Raw genomic sequence first — 19,396 nt, forward strand, 5'->3', positions numbered from 1 at the left:
AGATTCTTTGTGTATTTGGGTGCTCCTATATGGGGTACATAAATATTGACAATTCTTATTATATCTTGTTGGATTGTTCCCTTAATGCTTATATAGTTTTCTTCTTTGTCTCTTGTTACAGTCTTTGTTCTAAAGCTTGTTTTGTTCAATATAAGTATTGCTACCCCAGCTTTCTTTTCACTTCCATTTGCATGATAAATGCTTTTCCATCCCTTCACTTTCACTCTGTATGTGTCATTAGGTATGAAATGAGTCTCTCATAGGCAGCATACACGTGGGTCTTGCCTTTTTATCCATTCAATCACCCTATGTCTTTTGATTGGAGTATTTAGTCCATTTACATTCAAGGTAATTATTTTTTAAATTTTATTTAAATTCAATTAATGGGCATATAATGTATTACTGGTTTCAGTGATTCTTAAGTCTTAAATAATACCCAGTGCTCATTGTATCACATGCTCTCCTTAATGTTCATCACCCAGTAGCGACCCTCAGTTTGTTTCCTATATGGTTTGTCTCCCCATCTGATTTCATCTTGTTTTATTTTTTCACATCCACAGTAATTATTGACAGGTGCCTACTTATTGCCATTTTGTTACTTGTTTTATGGGATTTTTTTTTTCATTTTAGTTCTACTCTGTTCCTTCTCTTGCGGTTTGACAGCTTTCTTTCATGACATGCTTGGGTTCTTTTCTCTTTATTTTTTGCATATCTATTATAGGTTTTTGATTTGTATTTACCATTAGGTTTATATATAATATCCTGTGCATACAGCAGTCAATATTAAGTCAGTGGTTGCTTAACTTTGAACCCATTCGAAAGCACTAAATTTTTATTTCATTCCCCCATGTTTTAGATATATGGTATCATACTTTACACCCTTTTATTTTCTGAATCCCTTGACTGATTTTCATAGATACAGTTGATTTCACTGCTTTAGTGCTTTAACCTTTGTACTTGTTTTATAAGTGACTAATCTACTACTTTTATTATGTTTATATGTACCTGAGAAAGTTTTTTTCCTTTCCTACTTTTCTTACTCCTGCTTCTTTCCTTTCCACTCAAAGAATCCCTTTAAACATTTCTTGTAAGTCTGGTTTAGTAGTGATGAATTCTTTTAGCTTTTGTTTTTCTAGGAAACTCTCTGTCCTAGTCACAGCTGATAGCCTTGCTGGATATTCTCAGTTGCAGGATTTTTTCTTTTAGCACTTTGAATATATCATGCCACTTCTTTCTGGCTTGCAAAGTTTCTGCTAAAAAATCAGCTGATAGTCCACTGGGATTTCCCTTGTATATCAACTATTTTCTTTTCTCTTGTTTCTATAAAAATTCTCTCTTTGTCTCTCCTTTTTGCTATTTTGATTATTATGTGTCATCATGAGCACCTCCTTGGGTTGATTTTGTCAGGGGCTCTCTGTGCTTTCTCGATTGGGATTTTGGTTTCCTTCCCCAGATTAGGGAATTTTCAGTTATTATTTCTTCAAATAAATTTTCTTCCCCCTTTCTTTCTCTTCTCCTTCAGGGATCCATATAATGCAAATGCAATTATGCTTCATAGTCACTGAGTTCCCTTAACCTGTTCTCATATTTTATTATTCTTTTTTTTTCCTATTCAGGCTGTTTGCTTTCCATTATTCTGTCCTTCAGGTGACTGATCCATTCTTCTGCTTCCTTTAGCCTCTATTTATTCCCTGTAGTATATTTTTTATTTTAGTTATTGAGTTCTTTATCTCTGGTTGGTTCTTTGTTATATTTTCTATCCCTTTATTGCAGATCTCACTGAGATCCTTCTCTATGTTTTCAAGTCCAATGAGTATCTTTGTGACTATTACTTTAAATTCTTTGTCAGGCATATTGCTTATCTCCATCTTGTATAGCTCTCTTGCTGTCATTTTGTCTTATTCTTTCATCTATGACACATTCCTCTGTCTTCTCACATTGTCCAACTCACTGTGTCTGTTACTGTGTTGGGAAAGTCAGCTATGTCTCCCAATATTGAAAGTAGTGGCTTTATGAAGAAGAGGTCCTGTAGTACTGTACAGTGCAGTGCCTTGTTCACCAGAACCTGGTGCTTCAGGGGTGTCTCCTATCTGCATTGTGTGCACTCTACTATTGTGGTTAAGCCCCTCTTGCCTTTCATCTGGTCATCTACAGTGGCTCTCTTTGCCTGTTGTGGAGTGGGCAAGGTTTAGTCCCTGTGTTATTAAGGAGCTAGTATAGCCCACCTCGGGCTTGAGTTGGGTCAGACCAGATGTTTACAAGAACCATGGTTGCACAGAACTGCAATGTGATGTCCCTGCATTGTACCCTGAAAGGCTTTCATTCGTGGGCAGATCCTGCAGTCAGACCAGATGTCTGCCTCCAGACTGTTTGTTGGGGTTACTGTGACCTCCAAGAACTGGGCTGTCTCTTTGTGCTGCCCCTGTGAAGGTTTTGTTGATAGGTGGGGTCAGCAATCAGATCAGATGTCTGCCCCCAGTCTACTGCTGGGCCTGCAGTTGAACGTGTGTGTGTGTGTGTGTGTGCGTGCGTGTGGTTATCTTCCATTCTTCCTACGGGCAAGAGTCACTTTGGAGGAGTGCTGGCCACTCTTGGGGTTGCTTGCACAGTGCCATGCTCTTGGCACTGCTTTGGATGGACTCTTACCAAGTAGGGCAGGTTGGGTGGGGTGGATCTGCAAGAGAGCCTAGATGGGACATGTGCTGTTAGCAAGGTATGCACTGGTCTGCTTGTGGGAGGAGACCTTGAGCCATATTGGAGGAACTCCTGTTGAGTGAGACAGGTTGGATAGGGCAGATCCACAGGAAGTGGGGAGATGTGCTCTTAGCAAGGTAGGTGGAGAGCATTGGCATTGGCTCCTGCACCAGCCAGCTCTTTTGTTCACTCAAAAATCTCCTAAAGATCTCTGTGCCTTCTGCACATGTTTTGAGATTAGTAAATAAATCTTCCCATATACCCCAGTCATTTTTCAAGCTGCTGCTTCTGTGCTGAATCTCAGCAGGGTTGAATGTGATGCTCTCTTTAAAGGTAAGGGCTCAGTTTCCTATTGCCCTCTGGCTTTCCCTGAGTTAATTCTGCTGATTTTTGAAGTTCCCCAATGCTAAGCCCCAAGGATTGTGAAAACTCATGAAGTTAAGCCCCTCTGGTTTTCAAAGCCAAATGTTATAGGGATTTGTCTTCCCAGTGTAGGTCCTCTGTGTCTCAGGTGCCTGGTGTGGTGTCTGCTCCTCTCCCTTATCTGTGCCTGTGGTGTCCCTCCCTTTTGTGGTTAATCTCACAAGTTACTTTGATTCCTGATCATGTCTCTGTCCTTCCTACCACTTTTGATGTGGCCTCCACTCTATAATTAGCTGTGGAGAGTCTGTTCTGCCAATCTTTGGGTCATTTTCTAGCTTATTTATGCTGATGTAGGTGTCACCTAGGCGTATTCAAGGGACGAGGCAAGATTAGGATCCCCCTACTCTGGCATCTTCCCCTGTTTCTGACTATTCTTAATTATATTCTTAATTGCAAGTCATGTTGCTTCCATATTCCCCTGAGTGAAGTACTTTGTACTGTGAATAAAGTGCTAAATACTGGAGGGGTGAGATCTTAATGAATCCTTTGGGGACACCCAGGAGCACAGTGGAGGGGTACTGGCTTAGATCAGGGGGACCAGAATGGTTTTTCGGTATAACCATATGACTTGGGCCATGTTAATTAACCTCTGTACACTTTGGTTCTCTCATTTGAAGAGGGGAATATGACTATTACCTACCCTATAGAGTCATGTGGGAGAAAATGATATAATCCATGAAAAATGCTTAGCATTTTGACACTGCTTGCCATCATTTACAAATCCTGGCAAACGTTAAGCATACCTTCCTGAAATAACTTCCATTTGTCTTCCAGAACATTAGTCTTCTGTGTTTTATCCTGAATGTTTGGCCACTCCATTTCTTTTGCTGACTTTTCTTTGGATGCTAGTGCTTGTCTTAGTTTGTGTTCCTCCCAAAATAGAGCTTGAGACAAGAACTTGAGAAAGAGGGGGTTTATTTGGGAAATATTCCCAGGTTAAGGTTGCCAGATTTAGCAAATAAAAATATAAAGTGCCCCGTTAAACTTGCATTTCATATAAACAATGAATACTTTTTTAGTATTTTTAATTAAAAAAAAAAAAGCCTGAGTGTTCTGTAGGATATCTGGCAACTTATCCTAGGAGGCACTGTAGAGGAAATGAGCATTAGGACATAGAAGAAAATCTAAAGGGCATGTTCATGAATCATTAAAGACCACTGTTAAGCACCTGAGGCTCATCCCCACCGTGGGTCCTCTGAGAGATCATGTAGAATAAGATTCAGAATTGCTTTTTCCATGGATGTTGGAAGGTAGCAGGTGAGGCTGATGCATTGCTTTGGAAGGTTGCCTCAAGGGGGACAGAACTCTCTAGTACTCTTCTATTTGGGCTGAGAAACCTCTTGCAGCTTCAGAAAAGGCTCTGTTATAGATTCCATATGACCTTGCATATTTCCTTTGTAGCCTTTTTCACAAATGCCATAAATTATTTTCGCGATTATTTTTTAATGCCCTTATTTCCCCTTTCCCTTCACTAAACTAAGCTGAGAATAGGATCTTGTCTTTTTCACTGCTATAGCTCCAAAACTTAGCCTTGTCAACAGGTCTTAACAGAAAAATATGTTTTAGGTGACATTGCTGTCTAGTGGATATTGTTGATGTAAGAAGGAGTTTACTCTTGGGCCCTGAGTGATGACCCCATGGGTGGTAGGGTGGAAAGTCTCATAAGTATTCCGCTGGGTAGAAGGAAGTGCTCCTTCTAAACAGCTGAGTGTATCTATTCCTCTCCTTTTATCTGCCCCTCAATCTTAATGCCTGTCATCCCAACTAGTGGGCTGATACATACAAGGAATCTGTATAATCCCCTCAAAATTAAATCTGCAACTGTAAATATCTTTTGAGCACCTAGACAGAGTACACACCATAGTAAGTGCTATGGGGAGATGCACACATGTAATTTAGATGGGGAGCTCTTCCCTGCCTCTATGAACTAACCTTATAGTACATGAGACATATGTGAAAAGCTTTAACAGGAGGTAATATTAAAGTGTATTGATGACCTGTCTCTGTTTTTTCTACCTCCCTGGCAGCTTTATGCACTGCTCTGTGGATTAATCACTTCCCAGAACAATCCAGGCTTAGAAAGGAAATACTTAGGCATCTAACCCATGAGGCTGACCTGGAATGTGGTCTCTGTAGGTTCCATTATAACCCTGCTGTTATTGGATGAATGCAGATCACAGGACTCCCTCATTCTCTCTGTGGCAGGTCACTTCTTCCCATTGATTTCTAATTGCTGGCAACTGAATTCCACTCTGCATTCTTCCTTCTGCCCAGCCTCTATGTTCCCAAGTCACAAAGTAGTGCTATGCTGCTTTGCTCTCCATTTGTAATTCCTCTTCCAGTAGTCTGTCTGGTTCTCAGCTATTCTTAAAAAAGAAACAGAGCCTGGTCTTGTCCTCCCTCCTTATTACACTAAGTGTCCTGTCATTGGATAAAGCACACCTGCCTATTGACAGACTCTCAGACACTTGCCTGTGGAGTCTTCCAAGGATGGGGAGCCATGGTGACCCATGAAGGGTTCCATCCTCCAAGAAGAGCACAGATTACTTCCACTTGTTTTATAGGTGTGAGCATTTGCCTGAACTGAGGCAGATATTATCATGCTCCTGAATGCTATCCATGCGTGGTAAACAAATCTCTTCTGACATCCTGGTTGACCACTGCTGTGCCTGGTCAGGCCCCAGCTTCTACCTCCACCATGAAAGCTACCTGGTGTGGTTCATATAAACCCACAGGACTCATTAAGTAGTCTTGAAAGTTGACATCCTGTGGGCTGTGGGCAAGAAAGACAGTGACTCTGACTGTTCGGACCTGGGATCATTGGAAAAATGGCATATAGGCAGGGACTCAAGATGAGTAGGAATTCCAAAAGTCCTACTGAATCACCAGTATCGGGTGCATTCTCTCTATAGCTATAGAAATCTATTAAAAATACATCAGTCACTGCTTCTTTCTGTCTGCTTTCTGATCCCCAATACCTCTGTCAGAAATATTTATGTGCTTCCAGAAGCCTTTTATGGTGAAGCCCTCAGAATTCCAGAAGGCCTCAGCAGCTTTGAAATTACTTGGGAAAAAATTGCCTTCTAGTCTGAATTAAAAGAGTCACTCCATGATAATGTTTTTCATTATTCTGATTTTTTTTTGGACATGAAACATTGCGTGGCATCTCTTTCACAAACTAGCTCTAGTGCAAATATTATACTTTGGGATCTGTATTCAACTTATCAAATAAATTTTTTGCAGAGCCAAATTAACTGTGCAAACATACAATGTATTTGTAATTTTTGGTCATCTTAATTATGGTTTCAGTCAGCCCTGAACAGGAACACTTGGTTTCCTACCACAGATAGTCTACAAAACAGAAAGTATGTTTTAACTTTGTCAATTGCATTTACATATTTCCAGGAAAGATTGTAGGAGTATTGTCTTATTCCATTTATATGGAATATTTTCTTCTGATAATTTTATATGGGAAGACATTTCCACCATGCTGTTTTAATAAAAATTTTCAAAAATGTCCATTCCAAATTATCCTGTCTCCCTTCCAGAGAAATAAGTTGACTTAAAGGAATCAAATACTATAGATTTACTACTTCCCATCAGTTTTTGTCTTATAAGCTGAACAAGTATAATGCTTAATCAAAAAAAAGAAATGTATTTTCTATTATTATTGCCACATCTATCTATTTTTTAGGGGTGGTACTTTAAAATGAATTTTTGAGATTTAAATTTCTTATATCCTTGTATGAATTCTTCTAATTCTCACCAACTTATACATTATATCCATTAATTATTTTATATTTTTGCCTGATCCAAAATGATAAAGTAGGAAAATAGATTCGGGCTTTTATGAATTCTAATCCAACATCCATGGACTAATGATTTGGGATTAAAAACTAAAACAAATGGAGTCATTTGATTTCTTTGAAATGAAAACTGTTGAAATTTGCCCATACTGGTGTATTGTGTATGCACCCAAAACTACTCTATAATATCCAGGAAAAGGGAACTATATGAGGTGGAAGAGACTTGTAGACTTGTACCATCTGGAGACTGGTTATAATGAACACAACCTCACTGGGTTCCTCCCAGCATGGTGAAGGAGTCCTGAGTTCATTTTGTAGCTTCTGTGGGATCTGGGAAATTCAGAGTTGGTCAACCCCTCTCCTTCAGCATCTGTACGTAGAATTCCAGAAGAAAAAGAAGGAAGGAAAAGGATGGTGCTGCCTTACAGTCTCCTGCCCTCCTTTGCTCCACAACCAGTTCCTCTTGGATAGAGAATGAACAGACGCACCAGAAACCCCAAAGAAGGCAAGGTGGAATTTTATAATTTCCTTTTTGTAACATTTCTTCCATGTTTTCTTATAAGGTGTCCTTGGCACTTAGTGCTTCACTGAAATCATGCTGGTCAGATGAGAAATAAGGTTTCATAAAGCTGGCCTCAAAATCAAGTATGATTTCCAGATAGGGGGTGAGGCTGCATGCCAGGGAACATGCATTTAATTCTCAGATGCATCAATCAAAGTAAATCTAACTGTCTGAAGTTTCTTTCGACTTAGTAAAAATCAATAGACTAATGCGTCCACACCATATTTCCTCATGAGCAAGCTTTAAAGCTTCCTGTGGGCCTCTCCCCAGGCCCCCTCTCAGAACTTACATTTTCCTTTTGAATGCACCATTTCACTGGAAGTCCAGTCATGCAGGAGAGTGTTGCATCACTCAGTTAACCTCGGTGCCATAGGCAAAGGCCTTTCCTTTAATTCTGCAATAGGCACCTCTTCTGCCCTTCCTAGTTAATCCCTCTCCTCTTCAAACTTAAAGTAAAAATGCTACTGTGGATCTTTTTTTCTTCTCAATGATAGCAAATGCTGTCAAGCTATTTTATGAGAGGTGAGAAAGATGATATGGAGGTATCACAGAATAATATTTGAGAAGTTACAGGTATCTGTATATCTTAGCCTGGGATTTTCCAAAAGCAGAGCCTGAGAAAAAGGTTTGTGTGCAAATAATTTATTTGAGACCTGTTCCAGGGGTATAGTAAAGACAGGGTGGTGGCAGGGAGGTTGGTACATCAGGGAAGAAGGAAAAGCCAATGCACCAATGTGTTATTGAGTTGGCTCCCAGTATAGGCTCCTTGCACTTGATAACCCAAGGCCTTCTCAGGAGATTCATGACATGGATCTCAAAACTGTCTGCTCAGGGCACAAAGAAAGGAGCCTTTATTCTTCATTTGCCAACCCCATTGGCCAAGGGTGGATCTATCTGTATTCATTCCCACATACTTTCTGGTTGCATCTATATGAAGGCCAGGTGGGTTCCCCTGAGTGCCTGCTGCTGTGGTGTCCCAGAAACGTTATGGTAAGAAGCAAGCAGTAAGAGACACAACATGTGGCAAGCCACTGTCAAGCTACCTCTGAGTGAAACTGCTGGACACCACAGGATATAATACGTGGCCAAAATATCCTGCTTATTTGGGATTGTTATGAAAAGCAAGCTGCTTCCTAAAGCTACATCTGTCTCTACATCGTAAAACTGTTTTTATTAGCCCATAAGGACTCTATTAGAAATTTTCCGAAGTTATCAAAGAATCACCTATAATATATAACTCTCCGATTTGTTCCCATGCCAAACAATGTTCTACGTAATCTCTATAAAGTACCATCGCATTATGTCCACTGTTGATGAATTCACTATTACTTTGTATTAGTCAGGATCTTTCTGGATACCAGTGAGAAAAATGCCATTCAAATGAGTGGAGGCAAAGAAAATAAAAGAGGAGGTTTAGTAGTTTGTGTAATAGTTGTGAAGTCTTAAGGTGAAATAATTTCAGGCTAGCTATACCCAAGGTCTCAGATGATGCCATCAGATCTCAATCCTTCTTTCCCTTCTAGCTCCTTTCCCTCTTTCCCTCCATGTATTGACTGTCTTTCTGTGCTATTCTTTGCATGCTAACTCTGTTCTATTGTTACAGATGGATGGGAATAATAGCCAGCAGCAGCCCAAACCTTTCAACCTCATAGCTTGTGATTCGGAGTCTTATGTAAGTATCTATTTAACCTGTAGGCCGGTCACTGTGGGGGGGAATATGGGGTACCATGATCAGCAAGGCTTGAATTAAATAGCCACTCTTGTGGTCTAGGTAATATTCTGGACTTGTCCCATCAGAATCATGTAGGCTGGGAGATTGGCAGGTCTCAGCAGAAGGAGATGTGCCAGGCATTTAGGAACAGCGATATGCAATGCAGCCCATGAGTGAAGCTTCCAATAAAGCCTTCCTTTTTGGGGCACCTGGGTGGCTCGGTTGGTTAGATATCTGCCATCAACTCAGGTCATAATCCCAGGGTCCTGGGATTGAGCCCTGTGTCAGGCTCCCTGCTCATGCTCTCTCTCACTATCTCTGTCTCTCTCTCTCAAATAAATATTTTTTTCTTTTTTAAAAGCCATCCACTTCAAGCAATGAAACTTTGAATTTTTACTTGTTATCAAAATGATTACATAAATACATAAAAGTATTTACCACTCTTTTATTTTTATGCTCCTTTGCTCCCCTTACTGCTTTTTTCTCCTCTCAGTCTTTTCTACTCTTTATGTTCTTGTCACCACAGATAACTAACATTAACAATCTAATATATAATCCTTCTATATTTTTTCTTCACACTCATGTAACCATAGCGAATATATACATGCATATGTAGACATATACAGATATGTGATTCTTAAATAAGGATGAACTTTTGCCCTGTGGGGACCTTTGATAATATCTAGAGACACTTGGCTGTCACAGCTCAGGAGGTACTATTGACATCTAATAGGTAGCGGTCAGCGATGCTGTTAAATATCCTATAGTGTACAGGACAGTCTCCACTACAAAGAATTATCTGGCCCAAGATGTCAAAGAATTATCTGGCCCACTGAGGTTAAGAAGCCTTGAGATATGTACATGTATATAAGCTTTACTTATTGTTTGCTTATAAAATTGATATCATATTAAACCCAACTTTCTGCATTTTGTTTCTCTCACTCAATAATACCTTATTAAAATAACTCAGTATCGGGATCCCTGGGTGGCGCAGCGGTTTGGCGCCTGCCTTTGGCCCAGGGCGCGATCCTGGAGACCCGGGATCGAATCCCACATCGGGCTCCCGGTGCATGGAGCCTGCTTCTCCCTCTGCCTGTGTCTCTGCCTCTCTCTCTCTCTGTGACTATCATGAATAAATAAATAAAATCTTTAAAAAAAAAAAACTCAGTATCAACTGATATAGGATGAATTAACTCTGCATGATGGTTACTTAATATTTCATTTTGTGGATATAACCTAATCTATTTAACTACTCACTCACTGACAGATTTCATTCATTTTGTTTTCTGGTTTGGAGTTGTTTTTTCCTCTACATCCTTGTCTTAGTTTGGGAATCCCTGAAGTAAATTCTGAGATGAGGGTTTAAGTGTGATAGTTTGAAAGTGGAAGGAACACAGTAGGGGAGTGGAAAAGTGAAACAGGGGAAGGAAGACAGCCCATGAAGGGTGCAGTATCCAGACAGCTATCCCAGTGTACAATTGGAACTTAATTCCATTAGAGAGCTCTCAGAGCCAGGATAGAAAATGTGCTTCAGGAATTTTCTACCCGAGGGTGAGGGAGCAGAGGTATTTATACCAACCCAAGCCAGTGATTGCTTGTGGGCTACTCCTAGTGAGCATTGATTCCCCAGTACTTTGTAAGTTGGCCATGCAGGTTCCAACAACAATCTCAGGCAAATGTATGTACTGTCTGTTGAAAGACAGGTTGGTGGGCATTGATGTAGTGAGGTGAGCATATAGGGGCTGGACACTGCTAACTATCTTACATATCTTTATTTTTAGTGCTCTTATTTCTGTGGACTAGTCTTTTGATAAAGGTTTTGCTGGGTAAAAGTGTACATTTATATTAGTTTTGATAGATGCTATCTGATTACTTTCCAAAATAGATGTCATAACTTACATTTCCTCCAACAAATTTGGAAAATACTCTTTTCCCACATCCTTGCCAGCAAGAAATATCATGACCCTTCAATTTTTTTGCCAGTCTGATAAATATAACATCTTACTACTTTAAAAATTATCTTCCAGTGCTCGCTTCAGCAGCACATATACTAAAAATTATTTTCCTGACTAATATTTTAGTTTGTTGGCCAAAAGAATTTACCCTCCTGTAAAATATCTCTTCAGATTCATCTATTTTTTTGTAGGTATTCCCCCCTTTCTGACAATTTTTAAGAGTACTTTGTGCTTTATACTAACCCACTATCTGTTCTCTGTTAGAAATATTTTTCCAAGTCTATTGTTGGCCTATCAAAACTCTTTAAAAATATTTTTTATAATATAGACGTTTTATGGAACATTTTCTGGATATACTGTATTTTGATAATTCAAAGATATCAAGACACATTATTATGTACCACTAAGAATGAAAAAAAAAGCCCCACTGTTAATTAGTTGCTACAATACTTTCTCATGAATTGAAGTTTCTACTTGTAGAAGGGATGTTTTTTGATGTTTAGCATTAACACTATAATTTTGTGGCACACTGCAGAACGCTGGGTTTTGTTAGCAGTGCTCACTTGACTAATTCTCTTATTTTTCGTCTATTAAACTATATGTAGCTGGAAGTTTATCAACTTCTGTTTCAAGTCAGCAGGAAATTTCTGACACATTGATATTCAGCTCCTTAATGATAGTGCTGCATAAATTTCCTTTGAAACCACTTTCATCTTTTCCAAGAAATTTGGCGATTTCTTCTGTCTCTGTTGCAGGGTTTGGTGTTGATAGGCAATAAATTTCATGTATCTCAGCCAGTACATTGCTCTTTCTTTGGCCTCACTTTTCATATCCAGTCTATTGTGGGTAGAAAACACACCTGGCAAAGGTGCTTTCCAGGCCAGCAGCATGAGGAAAAACATCCAAAAATTGTGGGTGTTACAACAAAACTACAAAAGCAACATTCTGGGGTAGTCATTTATAACATAGTGCTTCCCTTACAACTTAAATGAGGGCTTTATTCCCAGAAGCTCTAACAGTGCCTGGCATATAGTAGGTGCTCAATAAATGCTTGCTAAATGCATTAAAGGGAAGAGTGATCTCTGTGCCTTATTTCATTTGTTTAAGTTTATTTCCCACATAGTCACTTTTTTTGTATATTTTTTATTGGAGTTCGGTTTGCCAACATAGAGCATAACACCCAGTGCTCATCCCGTCAAGTGCCCCCCTCAGTGCCCGTCACCCAGTTACCCCATCTCCCTGCCTGCCTCCCCTTCCACTACCCCTTGTTTGTCTCCCAGAGTTAGGAGTCTCTCCTGTTCTGTAACCCTCCCTGATATTTCCCACTCATTTTCTCTCCTTTCCCCTATGATCCCTTTCACTATTCTTTATATTCCCCAAATGAATGAGACCATATAATGTTTGTCCTTCTCCGATTGACTTACATAGTCACTTTTAAAGTGACTAGTCTAGATTTTACCTTTTCTTCTTTCCTGCCCCCAAATTTAAAATTATATAACAGCTTTTATTGAAATATATTTCATATGCTATGCAATTTTCCTGTTTGAAATATACCATTCTATGGATTTGGTATTCACAGAGTAGAGTAACCATCATTGTAATTGATTTTATTTATTTTAATTTTTTTCTTCTGAGGTTTTTAAAATTAAATTCAATTTGCCAACATATTGTATAATGCCCAGTGTTCAACCCATCAAGTGCCCTCCTTAGTGCCCGTCATCCAGTTACCCCATCCCCCCACCCACCTCCCCTTCCTCAACCCTTTGTTTCCCAGAGTTAGGAGTCTCTCATGATTTGTCTCCCTTTCTAATTTTTCCCACTTGGTTCCCCCCCTTTCACTTATAATCCCTTTTGCTATTTCTTATATTCCACGTATGAGTGAAACCATATGATCATTGTCCTTCTCTGATTGACTTATTTCACTCAGCATAATACCCTCTAGTTCCATCCAGGTCAAAGCAAATGGTGGGTATTCATTGTTTCTAATGGCTGAGTGATATTCAATTGTATATATAGACCACATCTTCTTTATCCATTCATTTTCATCACCCTTAAAAGAAACACCTGTGCCCATTTACAGTCATTCTGTATTTCTCCTCATCCCAGCCCTAGACAGCAACTAATTTGCTTTCTATCTCTCTGTATTTGTCTGTTCTGAACATTTCATAAAAATGAAATCATGTGCCTTTTCTGGCTGGCTTCTTTCACTTACCATAATGTTCTTTTTTTTGTTTTTGTTTTTAAAATTTTTTTTTATTTTTTATTTATTTATGATAGTCACACAGAGAGAGAGAGAGAGAGAGTGTCAGAGACACAGGCAGAGGGAGAAGCAGGCTCCATGCACCGGGAGCCCGACGTGGGATTCGATCCCGGGTCTCCAGGATCGCACCCTGGGCCAAAGGCAGGCGCTAAACCGCTGCGCCACCCAGGGATCCCTACCATAATGTTCTTAATGTTCATCCATGTTGTAGCATGTATCAGTATTTCTTTTTATTGCCAAATATTTCATTATATGGATAGACCGCATTTCATTCATGCATTCACCAATTAATGGACATGGGGTTGTTTCCACTTTTTGACTATTATGAATAATGCTGCTATGAAACATTCATGTCTGTTTTTGTGTGGACATATGTTTTCATTTATCTTGGGCATATACCTAGGAATGGAATTGCTAGGTCATACAGTAATTCTATGTTTAACCTTTTGAAGTATTGCCATCCCACAAGATGTTTAAGGCAATACCTTTAGGAAAGTTAGGTTTCTAACAGATTACCTTGCACAGAGCTGATGGTAAAATCTTTATGAAATGCCCAGGATGGTTTGGTTCAATCTGCAGCCTCTCTGAAACTGTGAAACTCAATTTAGATGTGGAACTGTCTGAAGGTAAGATAATAAACTGAAAAGTAACCATGACTCTATCTTGGTCTATCTCACATTCTGTCTGTTTCCATCCTCTCCTCCCTGCCACCACCCTTCTCTTTCTGGAATTCATTTATCTTCTTTAAGATTATTTATTCATTCATTCATTCATTCATTCATTCATGAAAGGCACAGAGAGAGACAGAGACACAGGCACAGGGAGAAGCACGTTCTCTGCAGGGCGCCCGCTGCGGGGACTTGATCCCAGGACCCTGAGATCATGACCTGAGCCAAAGGCAGATGCTCAACCACTGAGCCACCCAGGCATCTGTGAAATTCATTTCTACAAAGACCATTTTGGGAAGCTTTTGTGACCACACCATGTATTCATACGTCATTCAGCAAAAGTTTATTGAGTATCTTCAAGCTTTCTTCCTACATAGATCTTACATTATTACAGTGGTGGGGGGATAAACAAATGAACAAGTAATATACTTTTTAAAAGATCTAAGATATAAAGGAGAACAAAAAAGAGCAGAATCATGAGGAAGAAATTGAGGAGGTGGGATAAAATTTAGGTTGGCCATGGAAAGTGTATGCAGCACTGTTAAATTGCCCTCACAAGAGCTATACCACCCTCTTGTTTGCTAAAAGAAGCCTGGTTTTCCTCCAAATCAAGTGGCTGTGTGCTTCAGTGAGCGCCAGGCCCACCTCTACCCCAGGAAGTAAATATTGATTCGTTTGAGCCATTGTGTGATTCTGTCTCTCTGGCCAGCGATTGGTTTAAGAATGGGACAGTGAGGCAATTTTGGCCTTTGAGATTCAAAGGAAGGTTGGCTGGAGACTATTGGAACTTTTCCCTCCATTTTACACAAGGACATAAGGAAAGGAAATTCTCTGCTTTAGATGTTTGTGAAGTGATGCTTGAAGCTGGTGGAGGCTGGTGGGGGAAAACCTGAAGATGACAGAGCAAAGCGATGGAAAGAACCTGGATCCCAGAAGTTGTTGAGACACTTAATCAGCCTACTCTGGAGCCACATTACCTCCAGACTTCCTATTATGTAAGATAATACATCCCCTTATTATTTAAGCCATTTGAGTTCCTTTGTCTATCGCTTGTAGCCCAAGGCATCTCAACAGAAACAGCCTCCCTACAAAGATGACATATGAGTGGAGATGTACATGACAGGAAAGAAATCCAATTGGAAATGATCTGGCCTTGCTCTCCCAGTTTGTCACTATGTGATCTTCTTCCAGAAGAGTCACATGACCAAAATATGGGGAAGTTTCCTGTTATATGACCCTAGGTATCAAGGCGAGTGTGTGCTCATATTTGCCACATGGAGGAATCCTAAGGAAGGATTAGGAGTTGGAGTGTTGATGAACACACTTTCAAGCCTAAAGTTCTCTGATCTAATGGTTAACCTCTCAGTGCTATTGGATTTCCAGCTGCTTCCAGGCTAGAAGAATCCTGTGTCTGATTTTGGGCAAGTTCCATGAATTGGGACCAGTATCAATTCCCATACAATCATGATGAGCTTTGAGAGATCAATCATCCTCCATTACATGTGGGATGGGTTCTTCCCTGTGTTATTTCTGTCATTTAGACCATCAGTGGTGCCTTTTTCAGGTGAATGACTTGAAACCACATTACTCAGCTAACATTGATTTCACACTGAAGTTATAACTGTTCTCTCCTTTATCCTAGGCATGATCTTAACCTATACACACCATTGTCACCATTTGATAAAACTACTGTCCTAATGTTAGATAAAATCAAATGCTAAGGACAGAGGCCAGGCTAATGGTACTCAAGTGATTACAAGTATCCATATCTGAAATTGGAAATAAGGCAAGGTCTGCAGCTACAGCAGATGCTGTTTGTTTCTGAGCCAAATCGTTTTGGCCTTCTCTGGGGGTTATTTGCAGAGAATTCCCTTATATAAAGAGGACATAACAAATGAAGTGAATGAATGAATGCTGATCTACATTTATACAAACATGCCTGGATCATTTATTATATTTTTATGAATCATTATTATATTTAAAATTCACATATTGATTACCTCTCAGGAAATACTTAATAAAATTACTGAATAATAAATGATGGATAGGGATGCAAATACAAAACCCAAAATCTAAGATAAACCTCCGTGGATACACTTTGATGATTGTTCTATAAAACAATGTATCTTAATGTCTAAGATCAGCAAGTATTCAGAGATGTTGCAAATTGCCAAACACATATTTGATTTGGTTACATGTGCTAAATTTAAGAAATGGAATGCAAATAAGCAAAGATTAAAAGCTTTTGCTGGCTCTGACATAAGGTACTTTGGCAGGGAAAAAAAACTCAATAGTAGGACTAAAATAAAGAATTCAGCGTAAATTGAAAAGACTGATCTAAAACTCCAGCTTACGTCATCCTTTAATATAACTCAATCACCCAGAAGAATATATGTAGCATTGTGAAGAATATTTTGACTTACTACTCCCATTTGAAAATGAAACTCTCCCACACCACTGCCACTTAAAACCCCCTAAAGTAGCCCAGCATGCCTCTTCCTTTAGTCCTTCCCAGTTACCCTTGCAGCAGAATGTCATATATTAAAAACTGTACTGGAAGTCATTTAATGCATATGATGATTTTTATCTTGTTTACAGGAATTCCTGCCAGCTAATATGTATAGGTAGTAATCATGATTACAGATGGTGTGGAAATGAAGACAATATGGGGTACAGAAGTTGACATACTATCAACAGAGCTCCAAAAGATGAGTCGGCAGCTTGTCTAACTGATTATCCTTTCTTTTATATACTTCATCTCTCTCTCATTCATTTCCTTCCCATGAACTTTTTTTTAGAATAGTTGACACACAATGTTACAGTAGTTTCAGGTGTACAACATAGTGATTTGACAAGTTTATACATTATGCTACTTAAACCACCCGTCTGTCTACCATCTGTCCCATTACATCACTGTTGCAATATCATTGACTAGATTCCTGATGTTGTGTTTTTTATTCCTGTAACTTATTCATTCCATAACTGGAAGCCTGCATCTCCCTCTCTCCTTCACCCGCTTTGCCCAATCCCCCACTCCCCTCAACTCTGGCAACCATCAGTTTGTTCCCTGTATTTATAGGTCTGATGCTGCCTTTCGTTTGTTTCTTCATTTGTTTTTCTTCTAGATTCCACATATGAATACAATCATGGGGTATTGTCCTTCTCAGTCTGACTTATTTCACTTAGCATCACACCCTCTGGGTCTATCCATGTTGTCACAAATGGCACACTGATATATTTGATAAGGGGTTAATATCCAAAATATATAAATAATTTATACATCTCAACACCAAAAAAACAAAAAGAAAAACAAAAACAAACCCAAAGAATCCAATTAAAAATTAAGCAGAGGGCCTGAATAGAACTTTTCAAAAGAAGACATACAGATGACCAACAAACATATCAAATGATGTTCAACATCACTAACTATCAGGGAAATGCAAGCCAAAACTGCAATGAGATATTACTTCACACCTCTCAAAATGGCTAAAATCAACAACACAAGGAACAAGTGTTGGTAAGGATGTGGAGAAAAAGGAAGACTTGCACACAGTCGTATGGCCACTGTGGAATAGAAATGTTCAAAGAAATAAAAATAGAAATACCATATGGTCCAGTAATTCCACTGTTGAGCATTTATCCAAAGCAAATGATAACACTAATTCAAAAAGGTATTTGCCTCTCTATGATTATTGCGGCATTATTTGCAATAGCCATGATACGAATGCAACCTAAGTGTCCACTGATAGACAAATGGATAGAGAAGATGTGGTGTGTACACGTACACACACGCACACACACACACACACACACAAATGTTACACAGCTATGAGATTCTTCCCATGAGCTTTTAAATCTCCCCTATTTTTTTTCCCGTCTTCCTACCTTGTTAGAAGCAAAAACTCTTCTCTCTGTAGTGTTCCAACTGTTCTCTCTTTAAATCTCAGGCCAAATTCGTAGGTGTTCAGAGTGTTTTGAAGGTTATCTAGGTAAGTTGGTGGGACCAGGTGAATTGAGGACCCTACTCCTCCACCATCTTGCCCCACCCCCATAACCCCATAAAATGCAATTTCCCCCATTTTAAACAACAAAATAACCCCTTAGCCTTTTATCTCACTCCAGCCAATTCCAAATTCCCTCCTATTCCTCATCTCCAAATTCCCTGAGTTATCTGTACTCTCTAAGGCAGATGCAGTCAGTGCCCCACTCAACTTCTCTCAGCACTCAGCTTCCAGTTCAGTGGCATCATACTTTCAGCACCTGGGCCACCCCCCACCCCAGTCTTCTTTCTAGTCCTAGTGCAGGATACACCAAAAAGGTTGGGGAATTTGTGTCCATGGGAACATCCATAGCAAATGATGGATGGGAGTTAGAAGATAAATATGAAACTTCGTAATCCCTAGGTGAGATGGGCATAACCCTGAGATTGTCTCCCAGAGATCCCCAGTAGGACTGAATAGCAATTGCCACAGCAATAATACACTCAGTGCCTCACCTTTTACATGCTTCCTTCCTTTTCCTTCTCACTACCCTTCTCCCTTACTGTTGCTTCCTGGGCTTGTCTCCCAAATAAACCACTTAAAGTTAAGCCCTGTCTCAGAACCTGCTTCTGGGGGAGCCAAACCCAAGACATACCCATTTCTATTTCACCACCTCTTCTAACTCTCCAATCGCTCCCCTGTGTATTCCCCCCATCACGTCACCAAAGGCCTTCATGTCAATGAACACAAAGGGCATTTTCAATTCTTAGTCTTTCAGTGACATTATACAAATTGACCACTCACACCTCTTGGAACATTCTTGACAGCTTGACAGTATCACTGGTTCTCCTTTTACTTCTCTGCTTGTTTCTGCCTAGGCTCCCTTGCAGGTTCATCTGTCTCTAACTGACCATTAAATGTTAAAGTATCTCAAGACTTGGTTCTACACCTACTCTTCTTCTACCTCTATTCCCTCCCTCCCTCCCTCCCTCTCTCTCCCTCTCTCCCTCTCTTCCTCCCTCCCTTTCTCTCTCCCTCCCTCACTCCCTGGCTGATTTCATCCACCTCTTCATCTTCAGTTGCCACCCATAAAGAAAGAAATGATATCTGTATCTTCTGCCCAAACTTTTAGTCTGTGCTTCAGACCTGCATATCTGTCTACTTATATATCTCAAACTCAGCAGGATCCAAAGGAAAACATGGCATTTCTTCTAAACATGATCCTATACTGTCCTGTTGCTCTCTATCTCAGGGAATGTCACCACTATTAATCCAGTTTTTAAAGGCCAAAATCTAGTAATTATTCTCAATTCATTTCTTTTTCTCCCCATTCCCCA

The 19,396-nt window shown here is 39.7% G+C and overlaps 1 long non-coding RNA gene across 1 annotated transcript; it reads left to right on the forward strand.

Moving 5' to 3' along the window:
• The first annotated feature begins 9,086 nt into the window (after nt 1-9,086).
• Nucleotides 9,087-18,983, forward strand: LOC144308374 (uncharacterized). Its single transcript, XR_013374843.1, has 3 exons — nt 9,087-9,157; nt 14,920-15,074; nt 16,678-18,983. It is a non-coding gene; the product is annotated as an uncharacterized LOC144308374 (long non-coding RNA).
• Nucleotides 18,984-19,396: the final 413 nt, after the last annotated feature.

The sequence above is a fragment of the Canis aureus genome, chromosome X, assembly GCF_053574225.1.
Source record: "Canis aureus isolate CA01 chromosome X, VMU_Caureus_v.1.0, whole genome shotgun sequence".
Lineage (NCBI taxonomy): Eukaryota > Metazoa > Chordata > Mammalia > Carnivora > Canidae > Canis > Canis aureus.